Source organism: Schistocerca serialis, chromosome 6, assembly GCF_023864345.2.
Source record: "Schistocerca serialis cubense isolate TAMUIC-IGC-003099 chromosome 6, iqSchSeri2.2, whole genome shotgun sequence".
NCBI lineage: Eukaryota > Metazoa > Arthropoda > Insecta > Orthoptera > Acrididae > Schistocerca > Schistocerca serialis.
Window position 1 is genome coordinate 101,236,324 of NC_064643.1, and position 27,366 is coordinate 101,263,689.

Genomic DNA, 27,366 nt, shown 5'->3' on the forward strand with positions numbered 1-27,366 from the left:
TTCCCAGAATTCCCGGTTAAAAGTACATTTCCTCCCGGATGAAAATACACTTCTTCCGCGTTAAGTGAGAGTATACTTTTCCTCAGAACTGTAAAACTTATCAGTCTTTTGAATGGTTATGGTTTTATACACGGGCATAGAATTTCCCGGCACTTTAGAAAACGAAACTCAGGGAACCAAAAACATTTTCGGAAGATGTCTGATGTGCAGCAACAGGTACACTGCACATTTTCATATTACGAAAGTATAAATTCTAATTCCACCAAACACCACATGTTACTTTCCGAAGCATTGAAATCGTGATTGCAATGCGCTTTTGCAAGCCAGTCTTAGCTCACGTCATGTGATCTCGCCAGCCGATGACAGCGGATATTCAGAACATAGGACACGCGATGTAGTCGGTCAAAAGCAACATCACTGTTACGTAATGCGAACACACCATACGGAAAGTTAATGGTTTAAATTAATATACGTAGTGTTGCTACAAGAAAAGAAAAGCTTCCACATATAATGTTGCCCCTTTTTTGTGCGTGTTACACTTTAAGATACATCACACAAATGTGCCAGTAAAATGTCTAAGAACGACATAAATGTTAGATCTTTTGGGCTCGAAGTTATTCTAAATCATCGTACTCAAAGAGTTGATTTTTAAACGAAGAGTCAAAAGCTCTGGGATTTATGAAATTCATCGTACATTCTCGCACATAGTTCATCTTGCATAAAAGGAAATTTACTTTGAAAGTAACGCTTTTCAAACCACCAGTGACCTGTTGGAAATAGATTCATTTCAGCACTTGCCAGAGGGCGCCTGATAACAAGCGTCTTACATAATGCCATAAAAGAAACAAGACAGGGGACACTCGAAGAGCACGGGTATTTCATGAACCATACTAAAATACATAATTCGGCTTAAAGTGCACATTCGTATGTCCAGATTCAAATGTAAATATTCTTGGAGTACCATACTGTATTATCTCATGTTTAGTTCTTTATTATGGCATAATGCCATACGTTCTAGAAGATGAAAACATGCACCTGAAATGCAGCGAACAGTTGAAACTAGCCAATAGTGTGGATTTATACACTCCGTTTCAAATAAATTGGCTGGTTCAGCGGAAAAGATTAATAAAAACCAAATTTCTGTAGCAAATCGACAGAAATAACTTCATTGTTCTACAATGAATGCAATGAATGCTTCGCCTTCCGTAATTATGTAATTCACTTGATAGCTCCCGGTCACAGAATTCAGTTTTGTTTTCATTTGACGTAAGAGCAATAAACGAAAAGGAAACAGTAAAATCACCAAACACGGGTCACGTGAGACTACCCACTTCCCCATTACAACGTAAGACTGCTCTGTAGATCTGCACCGGACCTACAATATTTCCAAACCGGGGCAATACTAGATAGTGGCACCCCCCCCCCCCCCCCCCCTTAAGCATTTGAGGTAGGACACCAAAAATTAAAAAATCGACTTTTCAAAAAATGTCCATTTTGTAGCGCACATCTTTCTGAAGAGCCTGATACATAAAATATATGTGTTTGAGGAAATTTAAGACATTGTTTGTTCTTAAATGGGACAAAGTGCAGTCCCACGCCTCTTCACACAGCATTCTATCACACGTCACTGTATTTCGTTCTGTGGAACTCAAGCATGTAACATTTTGTAATGGGTGCCATCAAATTCTATTCAGGACAGTGGAAATTAAATTTCTTGAGGTGCCTCTCCTGCTCCCAATCGGCCAGTTTGACAACCTTTGTAACTGAGAGAACAGTAACTCTTCAGAAAATTTGCACTCTTTATTGCCTGTTACCTAATAACTTTATGTTTTGTGTGACATAAAATTAAATATAGGATACATAAAACCAGTAAAGACAATAGACAAGCAAGACAGCACACATTTCTTCAATCCTTAAGTCCTTGCATTGTTTTTCTCACTAACCTTAGTACAGCTTTACATGGCGTACTTTCCTTTTGGGTAAGAATCTATTAGCTCAACAAAGTTCGTCAAATGTTTTGCTACATGAAAAAACCAAATGTTGTCTAATACTGAAAATGCTATTAATACGAATAGAACCCAAGACTGACATGGTTTCTTGATCTGATTACGTGTATTTTGTCACGAAATAGGTCTGCCTGTTTTGGCACAAATGGTCATTTTTATAAAACAACAGAATATAATCAATGCCTATTTGCCCTACTACAAGCAAAAAAGTTTCGTATTAAGAAATAGTTTCACATTTCATTCATACGCTCTAGCTTAGGAAGCAGTAGAACGGAATTTTTATATAAATTTGGAATCGTCATATTCTTCCATAATTTGTGTGATGTCCCCGTTTTTTCTCCTTCCTCGTTCTAACAATCTTGTCATCACTAATTCTGTGAATATTCCTGCCAGGGTTAAAACTTATTCTCCGGTTAACTTGACTAAACCTGCCACAATCACCATTTATTTATCCCGCGTTTTTTCTCTGGTTAGGTGTTATTACGTGTTCGTACAACGCGTTTTCCGCGCTGCTCCCACAATAGAACTTTAGCTGCTGCAAGCCGGGGACTGTACAACTGGCCCTTACCAGTGTAGCATTCTGGCAAAAAAGAGGGAGAAGGTACTACTCATACGCGACTCAACTACGCATGCGCATGAGCTCGCTAGCAACTGCTCAAATGAATTTACTGTAAGCAGTTGTGAAGTCACGCTAATCAGTGGCAATTTGCTGTTATGAAAAACTGCATAGTCTTCCTAAAGCCGCTGATACATTTTGCTGTTGGCAGACGCTTATGCAAGCACTGTGTTTTGTTGCTGTTTATGGCGCATTTCCTTGGCAACTCTGTTTTATTTTCGTTTTTTTCTCTCTTTCAAGTTTTATTGCTGCAGTATTATTCTGCAGTAACGAAATACAGTAATATCCTTTCTTAGAGTATTGGTTCTTACCGGTCAATGTTACAAAAATTAAGCTGAAAACTAACACAATGAAAAATTTCCGGAATTCTAAAAAAATCCCGGGTTTTTCCCGGTTTTCTCCCGGATGAAAAAATTCCCGGGTTTTTCCCGGATCCCCCGGTTGTCCCGGGTCGTATACACCCTGTACTACATGTAAAATGGAACAACTTAAAAATACCTTCTTGTAATATGGTTCCACAGCTTCCATAAATTTTTAAAATTATATTATCTTGCTTCCAGCTGTTCTAACTTAACAGAAGATAACTCCAATTAAAAAATAATTGACCTTAAGTCATAGATGTTTGGAATAACACACTTGTGCAACAGTTCAGTGCAGTATCATATATAAGTGGTGGTGGTTAGTGTTTAACGTCCCGTCGACAACGAGGTCATTAGAGACGGAGCGCAAGCTCGGGTTAGGGAAGGATTGGGAAGGAAATCGGCCGTGCCCTTTCAAAGGAACCATCCCGGCATTTGCCTGAAACGATTTAGGGAAATCACGGAAAACCTAAATCAGGATGGCCGGAGACGGGATTGAACCGTCGTCCTCCCGAATGCGAGTCCAGTGTGCTAATATCATATATAAGTCTCAGAGTTCTTGAATAACAGAAAATTCGTTGGTCCCACATCACTTATAGGACATGTGCACCATAATAGATACACATCCCTCCGCCAAACAAAAACTATAACAAATTTTAAAAAGCTGGAATATATCACAATGTCACAGTTGCAAAAGCCACTACCTAAGACAAGACTGCTGCAAAGCTGAAGCAAACACAAACTGCACTAAAGAAGCATGAGATATGAAAGAAGTCTTTCAATGTATGCAGAACAGGACATCTAATACAGGAAAATCACATAATTACATACATAAAAATGATCAGAAGGAACATTGACAACAGCATCCTAATTTCGTAAGAAGGTTAATACAATGGAAAAAAAAAAGTGCAGGAGAGAAACCTTCAATAAGTGACTAAATAAACACTAGCAACAATCAGTTCTAATACTAATGTTGGTAACAACAGAATATATAATAATGTTGCTATTCGTACAAACAGACGTCAAAACTTGGATTTCACTGTATAAGAGTGTATCAACATGTGGACAAAGGAAACCAAATTGTGAGTTTTTATGAAGTACAAGGACACACTCACAGTAGTACATGTCTGAAAAATTTTAAGTCCTACCAAAAGCTACCAGACAGTTTTGCACCACTAATGATATTTTAGAGAGTAAAAAGTGAACCAAATGTTAACAAATTTAATTTACAAAATAAAGGTTGTAGATTGTGATGAGACTTATTGGTAAATTTAAGAATGCCTATTCGGTTGTGGGCTGTAAATCCAAAGAGCATTCTCATGTTAGTCACCCAGTGGAAAACATCACCATAAAACATTGCAGGCCCAGTGAAGCCCATTTGCCAAAATCTTCAACAATTGGTAATTCCTGGAACCCCAATGAATTCTGAAAGAAGATCTGCAGCTTTGGGCCTACAAAACTAAACTGACACAAGAACTGAAGCCTAATGACCACAAAAAGCACAGAGCATTTGCCCATTAGGTGCTTGCAAAACAAATAGCAAACAATTTCATCAAGAAAATTATGTTCACCGATGAGGCACATTTTCTGTTGAATGGCTCCATGAACAAGAAAAATTGCCGCATTTGGGATGCACTAAATCCTCGAGCAATTATGGAGAAGACATTATACCTATGAGTGACTATGTGGTGTGGCATTTGGGGGTGAGGACGTAACTGGGCCATACTTCTTCAAAGATGGCACCGGAAACGCATTAACATTGGACAGCAAACAATCCACAAGATGTTCTGAAAGTTTTTGAGGTCTGAACTGTTTTGTGTGAATGCTGGAGAGGTTTCAATGAGATTGCACAACTTGTCACACAATGACTGCAACAATGGTCTCGTTACGGGAGATGTTCCCTGGCAGGGTGATTTACTGCAACAAAGACATGAATTGGTCATTCAGATCATGTGAACTGATACCATCTTATTTCTTTCTGTGGGCATATTCGATATCTACATCTACATAAGTCGCATGCCACCATAGACTGTGTAGCAGAGGGTACTGTTACCACAACTAGTCATATGCCTTCCTGTTCCACCTGAAAATAGAGCAAGGGATAAACGACTGTCTATATGCCTCCATATGAGCCCCAATTTCTCTTATGTTCCTTGTCCTTACAAGAAATGTACATTCACGGCAGTAGGATTGTTCCGTAGACAGCTTCAAACACTGGTCTCTAAATTTTCTCAATAGTATTCCTCAAAAATAATGTTGCATTCCCTTGAGGGATTCCCATTTGAGTTCAGAAGCATCTCCACAATACTTGCATGTTGATCGAACCTATCAGTAACAAATCTAGCAGCCCACCTCAGAACTGCATCAATGTTTTTCTTTAACCCGGGACCCACTGGGGATCCCAAATACTTTAGCAGTACTCAGGAACGTGTCACATTAATGTGCTATATGTGGTCTCCTTTACAAATGAACTGCTCTTTCCTAAAACTCTCCCAATGAACCAAAGTCTTGCATTTGCCTCCCCACCACAATCCTTACGTGCTTGTTGCATTTCGTACCATTTTGCAATGTTGCACAAAGATATTTAATCAACCTGACTGTGTCAAGTAGAAAACTACTAATACTGTATTCAAATAGTACAGGATTATTTTTTCTACTCATCTGCATTAACTATATTTTTCTACATTTAGAGCTAGCTCTACATTAAATTTTGTTTAAGTCATCTTGTACCTTCCTACAGTCACTCAATGATGACACCTTCCTGTATACCACAGCATCATCAGCAAATAACCACAGATTGCTGCTCACCCTGTCACTCAGATCGTTTACGTATATAGAGAATAATAGTGGCCCTATAACACTTTCATGGGACACTTCTGGCGATATCCTTATCCGTGATGGACACTCGCCATCAAGGACTACATACTGGGTGCTATTACTTACAAAGTCCTTGAGCACCTCAAATATCTAGGATCCTATTCTGTATCATCATACCTTCATAAACAGCCTGCAGTCCTTTTTAGAAATCTAGGAATGCGGAGTCTGCCTGCTGCCCTTCATTCATAGTTTGCCAAATATTGTGAGAAAAAGACAAGCTGCCCACATGAGTGGTCCTTCTTAAAACCGTGCTGACTTGTGGACAGAATCCTCTCTGTCCAAGAAATTTTATTATATTCGAATGGAGAATGTGTTCAAGAATTCTGTTAAGGACATTGGTTTGTAATTTTGTGGGTCAGTTTTTCATCCTTCTTATACACACGAGTCACTTGCACTTTTTCCAGTTGCTTGGGACTTTGTACTTGGAAGAGAGACTCACAAATGCAAGCTATGGGGCCAATGCTGTAGCATACTCTTTGGAAAAGCGAATTGGGATTCCATCTGGCCCTTGCAACTTATTTGTTTTCAACTCTTTCAGTTGCTTCTTTACACCAGTGATGCCTATTACTGTGTTCCATAAGGGAGTCTGTGCATGTTTGCTTGATTCTCCTGCATGAATTATTTCTTAAACGTGAAATTTAAAACTTCAGCTTTCCTTTTGCTATCTTCTTATGCCACACCACATTAGTCAATGATTGACAAGATAGAAGCCTTCGATCCACTTAGCAATTTTGAATAGGACCAGAATTTTCTTGGGTTCTCGGCTATGTGCTTTGCTACGGTATAATGGTGCTAGTTTCATGCTCCATTCTTCAATCTTTTTAAAGAGCAGCGTGGCTACTCAAACTTAAAAAATGTTTCCCTGAGAATTCCAGGTATGTGGAAGCAAGATGACGTCATAAGAAGCTTCTAATAATTAATGATAAGCATGGGAAGGGGGGAAATATCATAGCCTACAATCGTAACTTTTCTTTCCTCATGGCTAGACAGTAGTTTGACTGCAGTTTTTAAATATCAGTCATTTATATGGAATGACATTCATGTATAATTAATATACTTTGAAATACTTAGCATTTTAAAAATTGTGATTTATAAAACTCAATAAAGAATCACTAAATTTTGCCTGTTATCAATTGCCCATTCCCTTTTGAACTGTCAGTGCAACCATCTTTCCTTCCTCATCATTTTCCTAATTTCATTATTAAACAACGGTAGGTATCTTCAGTCTTTAACCCATATATTCAGCACACAAATGTCCAGAATGCGATTTACAAAAGATTTAAGCTTTTCTCATAATTCATCTACTTCCATCATACTGGAACTAAATGATGCCCATTCACTAAGTGGGGTACTAGCAAATGTTTATAAGCTCTTTCTAGCAAAAATACTGTCATACTCTTCTTGACTGATTTGTTAGCTTTAATAACCACTGTCACTGTGATGACATCATGATCACTAATCACTGTCTCTATACTGATGCCATCGATAAAGTCATGCCTGTTTGTACCTACAACGTCTACAATATTTCCATTGGGTGCTGGCTGACAAACTAGCTGCTCAAAACTGTTTTCAGAAAACATGTTCAGAAGTACTTCGCAAGACTGCCTGTCCGTGTGTATCTCAACCTTTCAGAGTTGAAGGCCAAGTTTCAGTGTGTAACTTCAGAACTAAAGCTGCAAGAAAGCAAAAAATTATCGAAAATTTCTCTGAAGGAATGAGTGTACTTGCACTCACGGAGGGACGTCCGTTACTACTACCAGAAGCAAACCAGGGGTGTGTGTCGCTAAACATGGTGCCTGTTCAAGGCCATCTTTTAAAGACTGGAAAGCTTGCTGACAGCAAAGTGACCATTCAAAACATGAACTTTGATGCTGTAGCTGATGCAATGGGTATGAGAGTTCTGTTATGTTTGCAATGAACTAACCATAACAATTGAGTTTACCCAGAAATACTTTTAAGTCTTCAACATTCATGAGAGCTGCATTTTGTCGATCGGTGTACCATAATCCATTTGCTGAGAGTAAACTTTACAAATGTCTAGAAAGACTGCATAAAAAAATACTTGTGCATGATATTTTGGAATGCCTTCTTGTGGTTAATCTATAAAACAATGAAATATGGAAAGGCTGAAGAGATTCTGAAAAATAACCATTTATAATGGTGAATGCTGTACACCATCTTTAGTACTAGATAAGTTTTTGATGCTCAGTCCAGTCGGATTTGAGAATATACTTCCACAGTATCAATTCTACTCAACAAAGTGCTACGACTTCATTTTTTCAAAGAGTTCATTCAGAATCAGTAGAGAATAAGTTTCCACTTCGATTGGTGCATTGAAATTGCGACAGTCTAAAAAAGCCGATGTGTTTGCATACTGTTTTAAGGGGAGTGGACCATTGACTATGGGGAATAGGTGTCAGCGTGTCTTCAGAAGTGAGCCTATCCAGCTCTGTTTTCAGGGTGCCCTTATAAGCGAAGGGCATTGGACGGGCTCTGAAAAAAATGCAGGGCACTGTAGCATTAACAGTGATGTGAGCTTTGTAATCGGATGCCTTCCCTAGTCCAGGTGAGAACATTTTGGCCTATTCATCACATGGAGAATTTAAGGTGGCGCAAGACCCTTTAGATTGCATGGCATGCACTGATTCATGAACTGTAAGTCCAAAAACTGAGGAAAGAGACTGTCCCAACACTGCCTCCAGAAAATTTACTGAAAGAGTGGCACAATTACAATTAAGTAAATCTGGAAGCTTTCTTAGCAAAGCCACACAATGATGTCCGTAAGCCCCAAGATTAGTGTCAGCTGCCTACAATGGTGGCAACACTAAACTTAAGTGAGCAGATTGGTTTACCAAGTTTGTTGATGAACACATGTAAGTACATTTTCTGGACTGCATTTTGAGAAGTTGACATTTCTGTAGATTGCTCACTCAGTTGGTTTACCTCCACAGGTTGGGATATATCCATATTAGAACTGTTACAACATATCCCTTCCAAAATTGTCCTTGTTTCTGCAACTACACCATGTTTTGTGCTAACAGGGGCATATGCTGCTTGCATGATGGATGAAACAATGTTTACAACTGGGCAATAGCACTGCAGCTGATGCAGCCCTTCACTACTGTGCAGTTGTTTATGAGGTCACATGGGCTCATTAAACCCATGACAGTTAGTTGATTGCTAAAAAATGTCTTCTTCCATTAGAAATAAACTCTGGGTTGCATGGGCCATTTTTGTGCGCTTATGTAATTTATATAACTTCAATTTGAGGGAGATCTGATTTTCTCAAGATGTGATTCCTCACTTCAGAGTTGGGCAAAAGCTACACTTCGACATCCCTGATTAGACTGTCTGCATAGTCCTGTCCACACAAACATTTACAATTCCTATTTCACCCCAGTAGTTCGGCACCACAACCCACGAATGACTGACTGAGGCTCTTTTCCCGGTGCCACAATTCTAAACAAGCTGCAATTATACGTTCCTTCACTGAAAAGTGTTGTTGCAATACATAAAACATTCCTGGCAACTCATGTTCTGCAGAATTCATTAATGGCTCTAGTTTTTTGTATTAGTTTATACAGCTCAGGATTTTCTGACAAGAATATGGCCTTTCATCCTTCCAAGCTGGAAATCTGACAAGCCAATAAATATAACAGCAATCATCAGCAGTAAGCATCCCACTCTTCATATTATTCATTAAATGGTTGAAAGGCACAACCATTGGTGGCATGGGAGATGTTCCTGCTACATTTTCTAACAGCTGCACTGCCTGTGATATTGCTGTAGTTACCTCCCAATAACAACATACAGTTTGCATTATGAGTTGTGGTAGAAGTTCCATCGTTGAAAAGCTGCACTCTTGCCTAATTAAAAAAAAATATTCAAAGTCAGATCTGCATGCATCAGAATTCCTACCTTTGTTGCCAGGTAATTTAAAGCCTCAATCGCACATGGTGTCTCTCTTAAGAGCTGTCAGGGTCAATTTCTCTGGAATTTCAGAAGATATGCATGGCTGCAATCAGCCCAAACAAACACAGCTCATCACTACTTTCATGCGAAGCCCAGTGTCAATGGAAAACATCGGTTTGTTTCTAGTTACAAACAAAATTATTTTTTAAGTTGAATTTTACATGCCATTCGATAGAGTGGTCCCACATTAGTCTACTGCAATATTCATTTTAGTGATATGCATTAACAGGGACAGTAAAACGAAGTACTAGAAGTATTCCAGCAGCAACTGATCAGTGCTGAGCAGCCTGGTGGCAGCAGTCAGTGTGGGACTGCACAGTGTTGCTGCTGGGGGGAAAATTAATTCTTCATGTTTCATTGTCCCTTTTAATACATATCAATACAACAAATATCATACTAGACTCATGTGGGACCAATCTATCAAATTTTGAAGCCACACAAATCCCACTTTATATATAATTTTGTTTGTTATGGGAAACAGACGCTTTCTGTCAACACTAGGTGTTGCTCCAAGTACGAAGTGCAAATATGAAATTGCCAATATCTGAAAAAACAGCAGAGAAAATTTACATCTTAGAATAGACAAACATCTGCTGACACCTAGTAAATTGTGGTACCAAAAACATGATTCCTTGAAGACATTTTACATTCAGATCAGCCAACCATCTTCTTCCCCACAATCCAATCCAATAAAACCACCTCAGACCAGGTACTGGGTCATTTTTCCTATGACTTTTTCAATATTCTTAAGACTGTATGCAATATGTTATGCAACTCAGTGCTAAGTTGTATTATAAAGTAATGTAACATGGCCATTAATTCCATGGATGGACACTGGGTCTCATGGAGTGAACTAGCAAGTACTTTGCAGATCAAGAGGTATTGCAATATCTGAATTAGCAGGACTGGAAATATATCACTATGACCATAAGTGTACAAACAGAAATACCAGGATTATTGTGCTTTAATGTGAAAACAAATTTATATTTTTTTGGACACACTACTCAAACATCTCACTGTTATGTACACCCAACAGTATGCCACTTCTTGCAGAGCTACACAATGTGATCAAAAGTATCCAGACACATCAAAAAAATATGTTTTTCATATTAGGTGCATTGTGCTGCCCCCTACTACCAGGTACTCTATATCAGCGACCTCAGTAGTCATTAGACATCGTGAGAGAGCAGAATGGGGTGCTCCGCGGAACTCATGGACTTCGAACATGGTCAGGTGATTGGGTGTCACTTGTGTCACATGTCTGTACGTGAGATTTCCACACTCTTAAACATTCGTAAGACCACTGTTTCCAATGTGACAGTGAAATGGTAATGTGAAGGGACATGTACAGCACAAAAGTGTACAGGCCGACCTTGTCTGTTGACTGACAAAAGACCGCAGACAGTTAAAGAGGGTCATAATGAGTAATAGGCAGACATCTATCCATACCATCACACAGGAATTCCAAACTGCATCAGGCTCCACTGCAAGTTTTACGACAGTTAGGCGGGAGGTGAAACAACTTGGATTTCGTGGTCAAGCAGCTGCTCATAAACCACAAATCACGCCAGTAAATGCCAAACGACACCTCGCTTGGTGTAAGGAGCGTAAACATTGGACAATTAAATAGTGAAAAACGTTGCGTGGAGTGACGAATCAAGGTGCACAATGTGGCGATCCGATGGCAGGGTGTAGGTATTGCGAATGCCCGGAGAATGTCATCTGTCAGCGTGTGTAGTGCCAACAGTAAAATTCGGAGGTGGTGGTGTTATGGCGTGATCATGTTTGTCATGGAGGGGGCTTGCACCCCTTGTTGTTTTGCTTGGCACTATCACAGCACAGGCCTACATTGACGTTTTAAGCACCTTCTTGCTTCCGACTTTTGAAGAGCAATTCGGGGATGGCGACTGCATCTTTCAACATGATCGAGCACTTGTTCACAATTCACAGCCTGAGGCGGAGTGGTTACATGACAATAACATCCCTGTAATGGATTGGCCTGTACAGAGTCCTGACCTGAATCCATTCCATGAAGAATGGGCTGCCATTCCCCAAGAAACCTTACAGCACTTGATTGAACGTATGCCTGCGAGAGAGGGAGCTGTCATCAAGGCTAAAGGTGGGGAAACACCTTATTGAATTCCAGCAATACCGATGGAGGGCACCACGAACTTATAAGTCATTTTCAGCCAGATGTCTGGATACTTTTGATCACATAGTGTATGTTCAGGATGGATGTACATAACCTCTGCCTCACATACAAACTACTCTTGCAAAGCAAACAACACATGTAAGGAAATGCTGAAAAGCACGGCCTGGTAGACACTTGAAAATAGATGCCAATTATCCCGTAACAGCCTACTTATGAAATTTCAAGAACCAGTACTAAGTAAGGAATCCAGGAACACACTATTATTGAAATATGAACTGTGAAGATAATATTACATTAATTATGACATGCGCATAAGCATTTCAGCAGTCATTCTTCCCAGGATCCATACGCAACTGGAGTTGGAAGAAATGTGATCAGTGGTACAACGGAGAGTACCCCATCACATACTTCACACTGGTTTGGAAAGAACTGATGTTGACTTAGGTATAGATGTAGATATAAAAGAGAAAAAAATTTATGTTATCTGTGTTCTGCACTTTTACAAATGCAGAAGTTACACTCATAGGTTACAATTACTGGAATGTTTCATATAATCAAAACTGAAATCTTATTGCTAAAAATTACAACAAATACTGTTATCAACACTACCACAGGCAGTAATTGTTTGCTACCAAAGATTCATACTAACCCCATACCAACTTCTACCAATCACTCTGCTCACTACAGCCTGCACAAGATGCGAAAAGTTCCATAATGAATTCTCACTCTGCAGCAGAGTGTGGATTGATTTGAAATTTTCTGTCTGGCAGATCGGAGACATTTTCCCCTCACAGGCAAGTCCTCTACTAATTGGCTAGACAAGCGTAGTTCAAATCCGCCTTCACAACAAAGGTCATCGGCTTGATTCACAGCCCAACACATACTTTAAAATACTTTCAATGTACCAGGAAGTTTCATGTGAAAAGTTATAGTGCACACATTGTGTAAATTACTATGGGAAGAATTAAATATATGGAAGGTTTTCAAGGGACTGAATGGAATGATTATTAGTCCCTTTATCCACATAATCAACAAGCTAGGAGGAGTTTTCCAACTCAAAGATACAATTCGATCAACAGCTGTGACACTGTCACAAGAAATTACTTACAAAGAACAGTGATTAGATTAGATTAGTTTTTCGTTCCATAGATCTGTGCTGAGGAAATCCTCATGGATGTGGAACATGGTTTTTTAAGCCGAAGTAACAATACTAATAGTATGAGTGTATACAACACATCATTTTTTTTTCTTTAAGCTGAAATAACAATACTAATAGTATGAGTATATACATCATTTTTCTCTATTAAAAAATTCATCAATGGAGTAGTAGTAGTTTGCCACTAGTAAGTCTTTCAGGCTCCTTTTAAACTGATCTTTATTTGTAACTAAATTTTTTACGTTTGCTGGCAAATTATTGAAGATGAGTGTTCCTGAGTAGTGGACCTCTTTTTGAACTAAAGTAAGTGCTTTTAAGTCCTTGTGCAGATCATTTTTGTTCCTGGTATTGTATGTATGAACTGAGCTGCTTGTTGGAAAAAGAGATATATTATTTAGGACAAATTTCATTAAGGAGTAAATATACTGAGAGGCAGTACTTAGTATACACAGTTCTTTGAAAAGGCTTCTACAGGACATCAGTGAATTTACTCCACAAATAAAATGTGTTACATGCTTTTGGACTCTGAAAACTTTTGTTTGACTTGAAGAGTTACCCCCAAAATATTATACCATATGACATTTTGGAATGAAAGTAGGCAAAGTATGCAAGCTTTTTCGTTTTTATGTCGCCTATATCTGCTAACACTCGAATTGCAAATACAGGTTTGTTAAGGCGTTTCAGCAGTTCTGTGGTGTGCTCCTCCCAACTGCCCAACTGAATTTATTATCAAGTTGTAATTCCCGGAATTTAAGACTGTCAACCTCTTCTATCTGCTCTTCTTCATACTTTATGCATATGCTGGGTGGAAACCTCTTACGGGTTCTGAATTGCATATAGTGAGTATTTTTGAAGTTTAATGCCAGTGAGTTGGCTTTAAACCATTTATTAATATCCATGAAAACATCATTAGCAGATATTTCTAGAACTACATTCAACATACTATTTATTGCAATACTTGTGACACCTGCAAACAAAACGAACTCTGCTTCTGGCAGTGTAACTGATGAGAGATCTTTAATGTACACCAGAAAAAGCAATGGCCCTAAGATGGATCCTTGTGGGACACTACATGTAATTTCTCCCATTCTGATAATGACTGATGACTTAATTCACTAGTCCCTTGCACTGACACCTTTTGTTTCCTGTTAGCAAGGTATGACTTGAACCATTTTGCAGCACTGCCCGTGACACCATTGAATTCTAATTTATTTAAAAGGATGTTGAGGTTCACACAATCAAATGCCTTCGACAAATCACAGAAAATACCTGCTGCTTGCAATTTGTTATTTAATGAATTAAGTACATTTTCACTGTAGGTGCAGCCTTCTCGATATCAGAACCCTTCAGAAATCCAAACTGTGTTCTTGATAATAGGTTATTTGTGGTTAGATGGTTGAGAAGCTGCCTGTACATTACTTTTTCTAAAATTTTTGATAATGCTGGCAAAAGTGAAATCGGTCTGTAGTTTGATGGTATCTCTCTATCCCCTTTCTTGAATAGAGGCTTAACATCCGCATATTTTAGCCAGTCAGGAAATGTCCCAGTTATAATTGACTGGTTACACAAGTAACTTAGAATTGTACTAAACTCACAAGAACATGCCTTGATTAACTTTGCTGATATTTCACCGTAACCACTAGAATGCTTTGTTTGTAAAGTTTTTATTAAAGACGTTATTTCGTTTGGTGAAATGAGTGACATATTCACGTACCTGAAGCTATTTGTAAAGGCTAGTTTCAGATATTCAAGGGCATTATTTACTGATCCTGACAATCCCATTCTATCAGTAACGGATATAAAGTACTTGTTGAACAGTTTTGCCACACTATGCCCATCGGTTACTAATGTGTCATCTACCCTTAATGCTACTTGCTCCTGTTCCTTTCTGGTTCTAACCAGTCTCCTCTTTCACTATTTCCCATATTGTTTTTATTTTGTTCCCTGACATTGCTATCTTCTTCTCTTAGTGCATTTGTTTAGATGTCTGAATTACTTTTTTTAATGAATGGGGACCTTTTTTTTTTAAATATTTTACAGTATTCCTTGTATTTAGCTAAATCATCAGCATTGGAGCTATTCTTGGTTGACAGAAACATTTTCCTTTTTGTCTTACAGGAAATCTTTATTCCTTGTGTAATCCATGGTTTTATTATAGACTTCTGTTTAATTTGAGTAACTTTTAGAGGAAAACAGTTTTCAAACATGGTACTAACATTGTTCATGAATGTGTTATACATTTCATTCATGTCATGAGCACTATAAACATCTTTCCAGTTCATATCTTTGAGCAGTTTTCTAAAACACTCAATTTTTGGTTGATTGACTGCTCTCCTGTACTCAGATTTAGCAGTCTTGATAATCTGCTTAGAATTTACATCTAAAACAAGGAGCTGCATGTCATGATCTGATAGTCCATTTAGTACAGGTTTTATTCCTTTGATTTGTCTATAAGAACGTTATCAATGGCTGTCCTTGAGGATTTAGTGATCCTAGTTGGAAAGTTTATAGTGAGAGTTAGATTGAAAGACAACATTACTAACTGCTGTAAATGTTTACTGGAAGATTGCATTAGAAAATCTGTATTAAAGTCACCAGCAATCAAAATTTCTTTGTTTCTTCCTGTTAAATAACCCAAAGAGCTTCTAGATGATTTATAAATAGATTATAATTTCTTGCAGGTGCTCAGTAAATAGTTACTATTATATAGGATCTGTTATGGAACTCAACTTCTGTTGCACATGCTTCCAGATGCTGCTCTAAACAGAATTTATTAATGTCAATGTTCCTGAATTTATGGAAGTTTTTAATAAATGTGGCAACTCCTCCTCCATCCATATCTACTCTGCAGAAGTAGGAAGCTAGCTTAAATCCTGAAATGTCTAACATATCTATACCAGTAGTCACTTGATGTTCAGAGAGGCAGATTATGCCAATTTGGTTAGATGAATTCATTTTATGAATACAAATGAGTAGTTCATCAACTTTATTTCTGAGTCCCGGAATGTTCTGGTGTAATAAAGATAACAGTGAACTGAACATATCAATAAAAGAAGATGCAGGACGAGCACAGCTGAAGGAAGTGCAGAGGGATGAAGTTTGTAGGTAATGATTCCCTCAACATGTGAGCTGGGGTAGATGCACTCTGCGAACCCCCCCCCCCCCCCCCCCCCCCCCCCTCCTTGTAGGAAGAATTTGAAGGAAAAAAAAAAAAAAAAAAAGCATTAAATGTGGAATTTGAAATGCTCAAACAGCCTTCATATGGTGAAAGTAAAGCAATCAAGAAATCATTACGCAGGTTCACTGAGCATTACTGTTGTGAAGAAATGTACATTTCATGCTCAAATAATAGCTACAATGTCTCTGGTACTACTCACATAATATCTTATGAGGCATATTCACAAAGTAAGGACTATTTTCTTATATTTAAATGATGTTGCATTTCTGCTCAAGCTAGAGAGTGTTCTTGATTCACTTTATAGAAGGTACCAGAAATTAGTTATATGTGGTGACTTCAATATTACTTTTGTATATGATGGTGCAAGAAAAAGGATGTTGGTAGATCTTTTAAATCCATATGATCTGAAGCAGATTATGTTTTTACCAACTAGGGTGCAGGGGAACAATAGCAGAACCATAGGCAATATTTTTATTCATTCTTCATTACTAAATGGCCATTCTGTTAGAAAAAGGGTAAATGGCCTTTCAGATCATGATGCACAAATTTTAACGCTAAAAGGCTTTTGTACAAATGTCACATATAATTACAAACTTCATAGCAAAGCTAATCCAACAGCAATAGTGTGTGGCAATGTACTTATAGTGCCAATAACATAGATGACAAATATAATGGTTTCCTTAACACACATCTCATGCTCTTTGAGAGTTGCTTTCCCCATTAGAACATTCTAAACAGAGTACTAACACTAAAATACAGCCTGGGTGGCTAACTAGTGGCTTAAGGATATCATGTAGAACAAAGTGGGAATTATATCAAAATGTTAGAAGTAGTCACAAACTACAGTAGCCCATTATAAACAGTACTGTAAGGTGCTTAAAAATGTTATTAGGAAGGCAAGAAGAGTGTGGTATGCAAATAGAATAGCTAATTCACAGGATAAAATTGAAAAGATACGGTCAGTTGTGAAGGAAGTGTCTGGTCAGCAGTACAAGGTCAACGATATAAAGTCAGTTCGTAGTAAAAATATTTCTCTTACTGATAAATCAGATATATGTACACCACTTAACAATAATTTTCTGACCACTGCTGGCAAATTAAAAGCTCATTATTGACGGTGTTGAGAATGGCTGTGATGTGGGGTTTGAGTGGGGTACGGTCAAATGGGGGGTTCCCCAGGGAACAGTGTTGGGGCCATTCCTGTTCCTTATTTATATAAATGATGTGCCCTCTAGTATTACAGGTAACTCCAAAACCCCTGTTCACGAGCCTGGGTATTTTGACATTGGCCTCTAAAATATTTCTGTTTGCTGATGACACTAGCTTGGTAATAAAGGATGTTGTGTGCAACATTGGGTTGGTTTCAAATAGTGCAATTCATGACATAAGTTCGTGGCTTGTAGAAAATAAACTAACACTAAATCACAGTAAGACTCAGTTTTTACAGTTTCTAACACAAAATTCAACAAAACCTGACATTTTAACTTCACGGAATGGGCATATGATTAGTAAAACTGAACAGTTCAAATTTCTAGGTGTTCAGATAAAGAGTAAACTGTCATGGACAGCCCGTGTTCAGGATCTTGTTCAAAGACTTAATGCTGCCATTTTTACTATTCAAATGGGTCTGATGTAAGTGATCGTCCAACACGAAAATTAGTCTACTTTGCTTATTTTCATTCCTTTATGTCGTATGGTATTATATTTTGTGGTAACTCTTCCCATTCTAAAAAGATGTTTTTGGCTCAGAAATAGGCAGTTCGGGCAATAAGTGGTGAAGTTCACGAACCTCTTGTCAACCCCTGTTCACGAGTCTGGGTATTCTGACATTGGCCTCTCAATATACATATTCCTTGCTATCATTTCTTGTTAACAATATTAGCTTATTCCCAAGAATAAGCAACTTTCACTCAGTCAATAATAGGCAGAAATCAAACCTGCATTTGGACCGGACATTCTTAACTCTTGCGCAGAAAGATGTGCAGTATACTGCTGCATCCATTTTCAATAAGCTACCACAAGAATCAAAAAATCTTAGCAGTAATCCACATTCTTTCAAATTGAAGTTGAAGAGTTTCCTCATAGGTCACTCCCTCTATTCTGTCGCACAGTTCCTTGAAAAATTAAGCTGAGTCTTGTATTTTAATTGTGTTTACTTAAACTTATGGCTTGACTTTTTTTGGGTTCATCAGGGTGTCTACATGGACAAGGAAAAATAATTCTCGGATTTTTCCCGGATTTCCCAGTTGAAAATACACTTTCTCCCAGGTGAAAATACACTTTTTTCCGTGTTAAGTGACAGTACACTTTTTCTCGGCACTTATCAATCCTTTTATGGTTTACGGTTTTATACACCGGCGTAGAATTTCCCGGCACTTTAGAAAATGAAACTCAGGGGAAAAAACACGTTTTGGAAAGCTCTTTGATGTGCAGCAACATATACACTGCATAGTTCCGTGTTACGAAGGTATAAATTCGAATTCCACCAAACACCGCATGTTACTTTCTGAAGCATTAAAATCGAGATTGTGACGCGCTTTTGTAAGTCAGTCACAGCTCATGTCACCTGATCTCGCCAGCTGATGACAGCATTTGACACGTGATGTAGTCAGCCAACAGCAAGATCACTCTTAAGTAGCGTGAACACACAAATAAGAAAAATTGCTGGCTTAAATTAATGTACAATTGTTGCTACAAGAAAAGCAAAGCTATCAAATATAATATTGGTCTCTAAGATTAATAAGCTGCAAGAGAAGCTAAGCTTCCACATACATTGTTGATCTTTTTTGCGCGTCATACATCACATAAATGTGCCAGTAAATTTTTTTAATAACGACGTAAATGTCTGATCTTCTGGGCTCGAAATTTTTCATATGGTCGTACCCAAAGAGCTGATTTTTAAATGAGAGTCAAACGCTCTGTGGTTTAAGAAAATCGTCGTACACTCTCTCACATAGTTTATCTTACATAAAAGGAAATTTACTTTGACAGTAACGCTTTTCAAAGCAATATTCACAATATTTTTCCGTGACCTATTTGAAAGGTACGTTTCAGCAGTTGTCCGAGAGCACCAGATAACAGGCGTCACTGCACTTGCACAGCTACGATGACGCAGGAAGCCCGCATGTTTGTCCGTGTGAAACATTAAAAGATCTTGCATTAAAACGAATCTAATGTAAAAAAAAAAACTGTCACGTCACGCTCACTGGAGGCAATTTGTTGTTAAGAAGCACTGCACAGTCTTCCTGAAGGCTTTGACACAGTTTGCTGTTGGCAGACGCTTGTATGAGCACTGTGCTTTGTTGTTGTACATGGCGCATTTTCTTTGCGACTTAAGTTTTATTTTCGTTTTTTTTTCTCTCGTTCATGTTTTGTTGCTGCAGTATTATTCTGCAGAAGCAGAATACAGTAAATTTTTTTGTTAGAGTATTTGTTCTTACCAGTCAAAATCACAAAAATCTAACTGAAAACTAAAACAATGAAAAATTCCTGGAACTCAAAAAGATTTCCAGGTTTTTCCCGGTTTTCTCCAGGATGAAAAAATTCCCGGGTTTTTCCCGGATCTCCCGGTTGCCCCGGGTCGTAGACACCCTGGTCCATAAACATTTATTTTTATCTGTTATTCCTTTTAAGTTGTGACTTCATGTACTGACACGTTCCATGACCTTTGAGATTTGCCCCTCAATTTGGTCCTACAGAACTTGACGTGTAAAAAAATAAAGAAAGAAAGAGATAAATACATATATAAAAGAGCAGAGACGTTTACTGATTGCTTATGCAGCCATAAAAGTTATCGTTTTGATTCAGTAGTTTGACTGTAGATGAAAGTGAACAATGGCTTTGAAAGCCATGTGCAGTACCCAGGTCAGCGTATTTGTTCAACAAGTGGGCCAAAAACTGAGTTTTCATTCATAATTCATCACTGGTGCTCTGGCAATTTCCTCATGTTTAACACATTGCTCTCTACACAACTCTTACACAAAACCTCAGGTATTGCAAATTGTATGCAATAGAGGTACCAAATATAGTTAGTGCGCAAAACAAAAAGCAAAGAATGTCAAGCAGATAAGCATTTTTAAACCCCTGTCGACAAGATGGGGAGGATTTTTTTCCCACTTTCTCACAGGTGAAGAGATGAAACATCCTATATCAATGTGGAATCAAAATAACAGCTGGCAATGAGAGTGAGTGAGAGAGAGATAGATAGATAGAGAGAGAGAGAGAGAGAGAGAGAGAGAGAGAGAGAGAGAGTAACCTCCTTACTTGTCAAACTATGATGGCTACCACGGAAGTTTTCAACTACCCATTCTACAGTCATCACGCACGACCCGTCACTGAAAACACTGGCTTGGCTGACAATGGCTTGAAGGGTGACAAGAAACTCAAGACCGTTGTTGTCAACTGATTCAGTTCCTAGGCAGGACTTCGCAATATTACAAAAAATGCAAAAAATGGTTCAAATGGCTCTGAGCACTATGGGACTTAACATCCGTGGTCATCAGTCCCCCTTGAACTTAGAAATACTTAAACCTAACTAACCTAAAGACATCACACACATCCACACCTGCCGGCACGAAAAATACATAGAAAAGCAAACAGTGATCATATGGAAAAGCAAAGTAGGTTTGTAGGAAACTAAATCCACCAACAAAAGTTTTTTCTCCTGTGCATATATCCTGCAAGCATACAGCAACTGCAATAAAATAAATAAAGACTATTACAATTCAAGAGAGTTAAACCTTTCAAGCTACTACAGGAGTGATTTATTATTCTGCAACGAAATACGCTTTAAGGAAGTGGCTGAAAGACGTTTACATGTGGTTACAACTGATAAAAGTCACAACAGCTGAGTATTACTATCGGCAAACCAGTTGGTTGGTTGGTTGGTTTAAAAGAGGGGGGGGGGGGGGGGGGGGGGGGGGGGGAAACTGCGAGGTCATTGGTCCCTTGTTCCTGGTAAAACAATTACACAAAGGAAAGAAGAAAAGAAAGGAGACGTACAGCACAATGACAGGAGAAAGGAAGAACCAGAAGAACGACAAAAGGACAACCAACACTACTATGGACAAAGCAGGAAAAGAAAACCACAGAGAGAAGCAAGAAACAGATAGAAGGGGTAAAAACAGGAGAGCAGACGAGCGTGGCTGGCCGACCACAAGAATAAAAAGGAAAAGCCAGACACTCTGTGACACATTTAAAAAATCCACCCTAAAAGCATTAGAGTGGAGAACACAAAGGGACAGAGGATGTGTGCTAAAACTTACATAGAATGATGAAACCCACGGTCAAGTATAAAATGTAAAACTAAATTAGCCGATGAGGCATTGTCAGCTAAAATTCATGGCAACGAGTCCGGTAACTGAAGAGTCCATCGCAGCGCAGCCAAAGAAGGACAATTCGCCAAGATAGGGGTCACTGTCAGATAGGGGCCACTATCAGCCGGGTGCCGGACTGACACTGAGTTGGGTCATCACGGCGCAGGAGATAGCCGTGTGTCACCCAAGGGAGGCAAATGTGGAGCGGGCAGAGAACCACAGAGTCCTATCAGGCAAGCAATGCTGTTCAGTATGTCCTACATGGACATACATCAAGCTGACGTGACCATCAGCCATCGAGCCGTCGGTGTAAACCACTTCATGGCCATGGTGCAGGTCAAGAATCGAGAGGAAGTGGCAGCGGAGAGCTGAGGGGTTAACTGAGTCCTCAGGGCCAAGTGAAAGGTCCAGGTGAAGCCGCAGCCTAGGTATACACGAAGGAGGTGTACGTGAATGGACCCCAAGAATAGGTGGTAAAGGCAAGGACTCTAGTTCAGAAAGAAGGGATTAGACACGAAGTGCAATTGGAAACCCTGACCTAGGCCGTCGATGTGGCAGATGAACTGCCGTGGGTGGGAAATGAAGACAGTGATTCAGATGTGCAGGAGAACTACGAATGTGCGCAACATAACTGGCCAGCAGTTGTGCTCACCTAACCTCCACCAGGACACTGGTCACCGGATTCGTCCTAAAAGCTCCTGTCGCTAGGCGAATGCCACAGTGGTGCACTGGGTCGAGTAATCGCAACACTGAGGGCGCCGCCAAACCATAAACCAGGCTCCCATAGTCAAGGCAGGATTGAACAAGGGCTCTGTAGAGATGCAGCAGCGTAGAGCGATCTGCACCCCAGTTGGTGTTGCTCAGGCAGCAGAGGGCTTTGAGGTGTTGCCAGCAATTCTGCTTAAGCTGATGAAGGTAAGTCCTAAGAATTGATATGTCTCCACTACAATGACTGGATCATCATTAAGGTAAAGTTCCGGTTCCGGATGAACGGTAGGACACCAACAGAAGTGCATAAGACATGACTTTGCAGCCAAAAACTGGAAACCGTGGGCTAGAGCCCACGGCTGTGCCTTATGGATGGCTCCCTGTAGGTGCCACTCAGCAACACCAGTACTGGTGAAGCAGTACAAAATGCAGAAGTCGTCTGCAAACAGAGAAGGTGAGATGGATGGCCCTACAGCTGCTGCTAGACCATTAATGGCCACTAAAAATAGAGAGACACTCAATACAGAGCCCTGCGGGACCTCGTTCTGCAGGATATCGGCGGGAAATATGGGAGGCACCAACTTGGGCATAGGAAGTACAAAGCAACAGGAAATTTTGAATAAAAATCGGGAGCGGGCCTCGGAGACCTCATTCGTATAATGTGGCAAGGATATCATGTCGTCAGGTCGTGTCATACGCTTTTCGTAAATCAAACAAGACAGAAACCAGGTGATGGTGTCTGGAAAAGTCTGTTCAGATGGCAGACATGAGGGACACATGATTATCAGTGATAGAGCGACCCCGGCGAAAGCCATCCTGACATATAGCTAGTAGACCACATGACTCCAGGACCCACCCCAACTGCCGACACACCATACATTACAGCAGCTTACAAAAAATGTTGGTGAGGTTGATGGGCCGATAGCTATCCACATTAAGCGAGTTTTTACTGGGTTTGAGCGCCAGAATGATGGTGCTCTCCCATCATTGCGATGGAAAAATGCCATTGCACCAGATCCGGTTGAAGATTACAAGGAGATGTCGCTTGACATCACATGAGAGATGTTTAATCATCTGACTGTGGATCCGATCTGGTCCAGGACCTGTGTCGGGGCAATGGGCAAGGGCACTGAGGAGCTTCCACTCTGTAAAGGGAGCGTTATAGGATTCACTGTGGCATGTAGTGAACAAGAGGACTTTCCCTTCCAGCCGCCACTTGAGAGTGCATAAAGCTGGAGGCTAATTCTCCAATGCAGAGGCTTGAGCATAGTGCACAGCGAAGTGCTCAGCAATCGCATTTGCATCAGTAGATAACACGACATTTATGTTAACACTGGGAACATCTGTTGGGATATGGTACCCGAAAACACGTTTGATCTTTACCCTGACTTGGGTAGGTGACGCACGGCATACAATGGTCAAGACATATTTCTCCCAACACTCCTGCTTCCGTTGTTTGACAAGTTGGCGAACATGGGCACGGAACCATTTAAAGGCTACGAGGTGCTCCAGGGAAGGGTGCCACTTATGCTGCTGTAGAGCTCACTGACACTCCTTAACTGCTCCAGTGACTTCCGGTGACCACCAAGGAACTGCCTTTCGCCGGGGGCACCCTAAAGAGCAAGGGAGAGTGTTTTCTGCCACAGAAACAATAGTTGTAGTCACCTGCTCAATCATCATATCGATGTTACTGTGTGGGGGAGATTCAACAGTGACAGCAGAGTGAAAGTTCCCCAGCCTGGTTTAAAGCCCATCTAGGCAGGCATCCATGGACCTGACGCTGGGGCAGTGACAGGAAGATGGGGAAGTGGTCACTACCACACAGGTCGTCATGTGCTCTCCAGTGGATAGATGTGAGAAGTCATGGTCTGCAAATTGATAAATCAATGGCTGAGTAACTACCATGAGCCACACTGAAATGTGTGGCAGTCCCAGTATTTAAGAGACAAAAGGTCAAACTAAGACAGTTAAGTTATAAGATGTGGGCCTCAGCCAGTAAGCATGGGGCCACCCCACAAGGGGGATATGAGCGTTAAAATCTCCCAAAAGTAAGGGAGTTGATCAATCAGTGCAGGTAATACATTCAGGGATGCACCATCTGGAGGAAGATATACATTGCAGACAGTTATTTCCTGTGGCATCCTTATTCTGACAGCCACAGCCTCAAGAGGAGTTTGAAGGGGCACAGTTTCACTACAGACTGAGTTTAGGATATAAACGCAAACTCCACCTGACACACAATTATAGTCACTATGGTTCCTGTACTATCCCTTATAGTCACAGAGGGCAGGGGTCCACATAGCCAGGAACCAGGTTTCCTGGAGGGCAATGCAGAAAGCAGATGTGTAAAGCTTAACAGTTGCCATAGCTCACACAGGCAGCGGAAAAAACCGCCGCAATTCCACTGGACGATGTCATCGTGAGACTGGGAAGGCATGGCACATTTAATGAGACAGTTTACGCCTCAGTGTCACCTGCTGCCACTGACTTTTTGCATCAGCAGTCTATCTATATCCATTGTGTCTGAGCAACCGGCGAGATACAGGTCCTCAGCGGACGCCAGAATCTTTACCTCATCCGCAGACGCAGAGCTTGTAGGTAGTGGTGTTGTGGGTGCCAATGCAATTCCCTTGGTATTGGGGACCTACTTTTTTGATTTCTCCTGCTTCTCCTTTGGTTTCCTGGCTGGGAAGACTTAACTGATTCAGTGTCCGAGACTAAGGATGAGCATAAAGCCCTATGACTGGCTGCTTTCGGGCTCTTTAACCACTGGCAGGTGTCATCTTTCCCACTAGCAGAAACCTGGGAAGGGAGTGACCTCTTCCTAGCAAGAGGAGCCGAAGAAGAGTTACGCTTCTCCGGCTGAGAAGTGGGGACTGATATCCCTGATGGTTGAGGGGGTGTTGCTCCTTAAGTAGGTGGTGCAAGAGTAACAGAGAGGGAAGTACCCCCCGCCTTCCCCCCCCCCCCCACCCGCCCCGCTCCTCCCCCCCCCCCCCCCCAATCAAGGGATCAGGTGTAGTCTTCTGCTTCTGAGAGGTGACAGGGATGCATGGAACTGATGGGGCGACTACTATTCTCGTAGGGCGGTGTAAGAGGAGGTCATAGCCAAAGGATGTAGGTGCTCAAATTTCCTCTTAGTCTCAGTGTAGGTCAGTCGGTCCAGGGTCTTCTATTCCACGAGTTTCCTCTTTTTCCATAAAATCCTACAGTCTGGCAAGCAAGGTGAATGATGCTCTCTGCAGTTGACACAGATGGGAGGTGGGGCACATGGAGTATTGGGATGTGATGGTCGTCCACAATCTTGACATGTGATGCTGGAAGTACAGCGAGAAAACAAATGGCCAAACTTCCAGCACTCTAAGCACCGCATAGGGGGAGGTATATATGGCTTGACATCACAGCGGTAGACCATCACCTTGACCTTCTTGGGCAATGTGTCGCCCTTGAAGGCGAAGATGAAGGCACTTGGTGACAACCTAATTATCCCTCAGACCCTGACGGATGTGCTGGATGAAACGAATACCTCGGCGCTCTAAATTGGCATGCCACTCATTGTCAGACTGCAAAAGAAGGTCCCTGTGGAATATGATACTCTGGACCATATTGAAGCTCTTATGGGGTGTGATGGTAACAGAAACATCCCCCAACTTGTCACAAGCGAGTAATGCCCGTGACAGGGCAGAGGATGCTGTTTTTATCAAGAGTAACCCAGAGCACATTTTGGATAAGCCCTCCATCTCCCCAAACTTGTCCTCCAAATGCTCCACAAAAAACTGAGGTTTCATGGACATGAAAGATTCCCTATCAATTCTTGTAGGGCGAATAAGCTTCTCTGCCATCCTTACCTTGGCATTCCTCAAAATGTGTGGCCAGGGAGGGGAACGATTTGGGGTCAGATTTCTTCGTACTGAAGTTAGACTTTTCCTGCTTCGAGACTGCTGGCGGCGGACCACCAACAAGAGAAGACGTACTACGCTTCATGGCATGTCATCCGCCCTGATGCCATCCACTTTGACCAGGGGCTCTCCCCACAGGCGCCACCCAGCCTCAGCAAGGGCCACCTAGCAGGATGGCCATTGCCGGGGTCCAAATGTTCCAGGGTGATGGGCATCTACTCCATGGCATACATGGGAAGTTAACGGTGCATACATCAGCAGAGCAATCCCTGTGTTGTCAGGGGGCTACAACCAACAGGGTACATGGCGGCCCCACCCCAACGGACTGGCTACCGTGCTGGACATGAGATGCAAAGAATTCCGTGGTCATCGTCAGTGCAAAAAGCGAAACTGCATTGTGCATGGTGGCAAACGCACCCAGGAAGGTGTCCTCACCCAAGAGATGGAGAATGAGCAGGACTGCAATGTGATGACAAGAAAGTGGGCTAAAAATCTCAATGCGCAAAGGTGCCCTTCCCCAACAGGATTGCTCTTCAGGAAAATTTAGAAAGATGGAGGTCAAACCTGACAGAAGACCACCATGTAAAAGCCGAAACATGTGAGACTCATTTTAGTCGCCTCTTACGACACGCAGGAGTACCTTGGGCCTATTCTACCCTCCTTCCCCCTCCCTGTACCCACAGTGGGTGCAAACCAGTCTACTCTTCTCAGGCTGTCAACAAGAAAGGTCTATTCATCACCAGGCAAATACAATGATAAATTTGACACTATTACATTCCTAAAATCCAAGAAAAGTAAAAATGAATGTGATTGTTGGTAATTTATGAAAATCTGTATTTCTTCTCCAGAAGCCATCATACAGTTTGTGGCGAAGGGTATGTTGTTATTTTCTAATTTCTATTGTATTCACAGATGGTTCATGGGAAGAATTCTGTAAGCACTCCTCCAAATAGGACCAAAGTTCTCTAGTATAATGGCAAGAGTCATTAAGCAACAAGTGTGTGGGAGGAAGTAACACTGACTCATCTTGAAACATCAACACTTGGAACTTTTACTCCAACTTTTTCATGATGATTTACGTTTCCATAGTATCTCCAACTGAAGCTACTGAAGAAAATATTATAAATA

The 27,366-nt window shown here is 40.7% G+C and overlaps 1 protein-coding gene across 1 annotated transcript in view; it reads right to left on the reverse strand.

The window, feature by feature from the left end:
• LOC126485098 (glucosidase 2 subunit beta) overlaps positions 1-27,366 on the reverse strand; it is a 191,098-nt gene that overhangs the window by 59,523 nt on the left and 104,209 nt on the right. The window lies entirely within an intron of this gene.